The following is a 5,549-nucleotide window of genomic DNA, read 5'->3' on the forward strand; positions in this document are numbered from 1 at the left end:
AAAGATTATTCCACCCATCAGTATTTACATTAAAGTAGTTACAATTATTTCCACCCTGTCCAGCTATGACATTAACAATGCTGCTTTCTGATGCAGAACTTCATTGATTCTTATCAACTGGTAATGACATTGGGGGAACTAGTATCAAAAGGAGGGAAGTTGATTTTATTGAAATATTATCAAAAACATAAACTGTTCACAAACAGCCTCATGAGTTTCTGCTGTCCAAATGCGTGGATTTGACACACAAAAGACTCTCCTGCTACATTGACATTTGGGATTTCTCTTTCTCATTTTATAATGCATTTATGTCTTTTATCTCACAGGGCATGCACACTATTTTACATATCATGTGCAATATCTTACATATCCTTGTTGTATGTAACTTATTTACTGTGCCTTTTACCACTGTTCTGTTCTGTGGCTACTTATTGTTTCAGGTTGATTACATTAACTGTGTAGCCCAAGCTAAATTTACCCTTGGGGACAATAAAGTACTGCATATATCTCATCCTAATTTGAAGAAATGCGAGATTTTAACGCTAAATATTTTGTGAGGGGCATTTTTGATTTTAACTATATAGAGTCACAGCTGCATCGGCAACTGGATTTAAACTGGAGGATGTTGTGATAAGGTGGCACGTCTTCAACCTACGTGCCACTCTAAGGACGGACTGTTGTGTTTGATCAATAACTATCAGTTTTCTTGATTTTCTTCTGCATGTTATATTGTTCGCTGACAAATCTTGCTGATCTGAATCTTGATAGCCTTGCCAGCATCAGAGCACACTTGTTTGTTTAGATCTCCCTAATTAATCAGATTCATTAAGCTTTTGCTCTGCTCCATGTTTTTCCCTGCAAATGGATGCTCCCCCTGCAACAGCTCTACGGACCATTAAAGGGGCCCACTTCCCTAGTTTGGGAAAGACTCCAATAATGTTATATAAATAAAATATCACTTTGAAATGGACCATTCAACCACAGTATCTCTCCAGTTACAACTGACAGGGTTATGAAACAGACCAGACCAGTTTATTGTGTTCTCGTAAACTCAACAGGTTCAAAAGCAACACAGAAGCTGTCTTTCTCATTTATCTTTCTTAGTATAAGGTCCAATGGCATGAAAATTTCACTTTATGAGGTTTTTTAACATTAATATGCGTTCCCCCAGCCTGCCTATGGTCCCCCAGTGGCTAGAAATGGTGATAGGTGTAAACCGAGCCCTGGGTATCCTGCTCTGCCTTTGAGAAAATGAAAGCTCAGATGGGCCGATCTGGAATCTTCTCCTTATGAGGTCATAAGGAGCAAGGTTACCTCCCCTTTCTCTGCTTTGCCCGCCCAGAGAAGTTGGCCCGCCCATGAGAGAAAGACATCATGGCTTTCAAACCAGCAAAGTGGCAGTTGGTCAGTCATGGTTACTTGAACATTTTTAATGCAAACACAAAAAATTCCATACACCAAATCTGATCTAACAATACATTGTGCCATTACACCCACAGAAACCTGGTTTGGATATTAAAGGTACCATACTATGCTCATTTCCAGATTCATACTTGTATTTTGGGTTTCTACTAGAACATGTTTACATGCTTCGATGTTCAAAAACCACATTGTATTGTCATACTGTCTGTCTGAATGTATACCTGTATATGTCTGAATTGCTCCGTTTTAGTGACTGTCTCTTTAAGCCCCCATCCCAAAAAAGCCCAGTCTGCTCTGAAAGGTCAGAGTTTCCGGGTTTTCCGCATCCATGCTCTCAGAGTCTCTGCACCGCCATTTTACCTGGGAGAATGACTAACGGCACTGTAGCAGCAATTCCTATCTATCTATCTATCTATCTATCTATCTATCTATCTATCTATCTATATATATATATATATATAGTAGTTGTGACATCACAACCGTATGGAAGTTCTAACGGCTTGTTTAAAAGGCACAGTTTCTGAATACAGGCTGTGTGCATTTCTCTGTAAATTGAGCGTTTTGATACTTTTACAGTATTTGTGTAGCACCTGGACCTGCCTTAAAATTTAAAAAAAGACATTGAAATAAACATTTTTACAATATGGGTCCTTTAAAAAACAAGCGTTGGTGCTGGTATGTTCCAAAATGGGTGCATCCATCATGGACTTTTCATTAAATCAGCACCATGACACCACCGAGAGACTCTGCAGTAAATTGAAGCTTAAAAGTTGTGCATTGTGAGTCAGGATTTAAGGGATTTTAAGCGCAGCGGGGAAGTCACCAGAGTTCTGACAGCTATCCCTGCTCTCGCTGACAGGCCTCCCCGCCTGCAGTCTTCTTATTTATTTATGTCTCTTACACAGTGTCAAATAATATGAATCACTCACTCTCTTCCTCCTCCCGCTCTCTCTAGACACCTACTGGCATGACTGCAAACACACACACACACCAAAGAACCAGAGGTGGGTGATGTGGTTAGGGTTTCTAGGCGACCTGTCATTGAACCCTCAGGCCTCTGGTTACAGTAGAGCTGGAAAGATGTGGTCACTCAGCTGTCAATGATGAACGAAGTGTACCTAATGGTGTGTGTTGACGTGTAAATAGATTACATACAGTTAAGTGCACAACAGGGAGGGGAATACACTGAATGTGTGATTGCAAGTGTATGTGTGTTTGTGTTAAAGGCTCTGGGTAATTAAAGCAAGAGGTTTATTGTGTGCATTTGTGTAAAACATTCAGCCCAATGGGACTGTAAAATCTCACAGAAACCCCTCACTTTACGTCGACACGTCACTCCCTAGATTACTTAAATCTCTTTAATGGAAGCTGTGAGTTAGTGTGTGTGTGTGTGTGTTTGTGTGTGAGACAATGAATAAGCAAATGGGATATACTGTAACATGTTAATTTGTGCTGGTGCTTTAGACAGAGCCAGGCTAGCATCCCCCCCCTGCTTCCAGTCTTTGTGCTAAGCTAAGCATTAGCTTTATATTTACCATACAGACACAGGTGTGGCATTGATCTTCTCAACTAACTCTCAGCAATTAAGCAAATAAGCAAATTCCCCAAAATGTCCAACTGCTCGTTTAGTTTAAGACATATCAAAATCCTACAGCTTGATAAAGCATGCCACACACACACTTGCTCACGTTTTTGTCATTCACAGACTTTTCAGTACAAACTAATTTACTGTTTCCATGTGTCCAAGTGGAGTGTGGTTTCCAGGGGAACCATCTTTACACAAACTCTACCACCTCAATCTACTCTAATACATATTTAAAAAAAATAAAAAATACTTGTTTCCCAGAACAAGGATAAAGTACAGAAGCAACAACAATACTGGAGGTTAGGTTTACCGTGGTAATATGCGTTTCCGGTGTTACACAGTGGCATACACCAATTACATAACTCGCCCACCACCCCCACCGTCGTTAAGCTTTTATAATAAATAAGATAAGAAAATGTCTGCTCCGTACAGCAGCAGCAACAGCACAGAGTAGCAGGATTCACAACGTAAGGAGAGTTTACCCACAAGACCATGGCGGCGGATTTGGTGTCAAAGCGAAAAGCAAAAGCGACAGTTTGGCAAATATTTTATGGGGAACCTGATAACGTTAATGAGGCAATCTGTAAATTGTAAACTCCAGGGGCCACCTCGCAGCCGGAACGCAGTGCAGCTGCACCCGGCTCCGCTCCGGGACAGGCCAGAGATCAAAGTAAGAGCTCTGTCAGCGTCATAGATGAAAATCTTTTCTTGTAAAATGTCCAATTATCGCTAACAGCCGTGTCACGAGTTTATTAACCGGTGGGAAAATATGCTCACTGTGGCATCCCCACTGAAGGTAAAGTGTAATGCACTGTGATGGGGGGTGTCATTACTTGTTAACCAAGCTCTGCACTGTGTTATACATTTGAATGGTATAGTTTTATAAATCAGCCGTCTAATTCAAAATAAGGCCAAGAGTCAGATTATTGCATTCCATACCAATAACTTCTGCCAACCTAACTATTCAGGCTGAAAAGCTTAGTTCTCAAAAACAGCAGGCGTTCCCAGTTGTGTGCTTTAAAATGCGTACATGCCGGGGTCACGAAGAGGACAGGTCTGGGAATTGATTATTCATTGGTGCGCAGCTCGGAGGAGGGGTCTCGCCACCTTCCAATCCCCTAAAGGTCATTGGTGTATGACCACATAAAGAAGATACATGTTGATGATGATGCTGACAGTAAACACAAATGGTGTAGTGGGAAATTAACAAATTCAAATTAGAATGATGTAGTAAATATTCGATTCAGCCACTGCCATGCCCATGCCTTATATGTGTGTGCTCAGTGTATAATGAAACATACAGGAGTGTATTTAGCACCGATTGTAACATGGAATCATATGAACTTCATCCTGATCATCCGAATCATCCTATTACTAGAAAGTCTACAGTCATTTTGCATGATTTCTTTTTATTCTAAGACTGAGTGGCTATGTATTCTTTGTCATTAGTCCTATACATAGCAGCTTTATGACATTGCTCTCCTATTTGTAACTGTCAGAAGCCAGATTAGGACCAAAACACACAATCCCCGGAAATCTGTTCTTTGTTCTTCCTGCTGTCTGTGACAGTGATTACATAAACCTGCCCTCACTTACATAAGTGTCATTTGTTAGCAGTAAATTTCAAACTAAATACTAAATATGCATTAGGAAAGCATCCAGCATGCACTCCTGGTGGCTTACATTCATAGGTCTGACAAAAATGCTTTTGTTTCCTGTGACCTGTAATCCTAATGACCAACTTTGCACCGCGGGGCACGGCAGTCGGAAACAACACTTATTTATTTGCAGACAGAATGTACTGCTTTGTGCAAAGTATACTTTGACATGATTGGGATAAAGCAGTTGGAAGCAAAGAAGAAGAAAAAATGCTAGATGGATCAGTAAAGAAAAGTTTTTATTATTTGGGTTTTTGTGCATGCCATAAGATGATATAAAGACTTAATTCATGTTAAAATGAATAATGACTAGGCCTAAACTTAGAATTAAATTTAAACTCATCAAACGTATCAAAAGACAATGGGTAACATGATTTATGAGACACCAAAATGATCATATTTCAAAGACTAAAATATCAAACTTCATCTCCTCTTTCCTTAAAAACTCTCTAACTCTGATTTGATCTGATTTTCTATAATGGTACTTACTGACAGGGCTGATTACATTTTTCTGACTGAGTAAATCAAATTGTGCAGCTTCACACCACATGCCAGTACAAGTCAGTAGCCACTTCTCAGCAGCATTGCCAAGGCTTAGAAACGACCAGCTGGTGCAGAGAACATCGTGGCCTAAACTGTGTGGCCAAGCCAATTCACATTTTTATGTCAAATTATTCAATTCTGCTCCCCAAAGTGCACTAACTCCATAACCTGTTAACGTTTACACTGAAAGCCACAACCCTGTCAACCTGGCAGGAGAATGCCGTTAAATCAAACAGATGGAATATAAAGCCATTATGGGGACAGCTGTATGTCTTCGGCAACATCTTTTTCCAGTTTTTGGACATGAACTGAGCTCTCAGCAGGATTACCCAATCAACAAG

This window comes from Perca fluviatilis, chromosome 15 (genome assembly GCF_010015445.1).
Source record: "Perca fluviatilis chromosome 15, GENO_Pfluv_1.0, whole genome shotgun sequence".
NCBI classification, from domain to species: domain Eukaryota; kingdom Metazoa; phylum Chordata; class Actinopteri; order Perciformes; family Percidae; genus Perca; species Perca fluviatilis.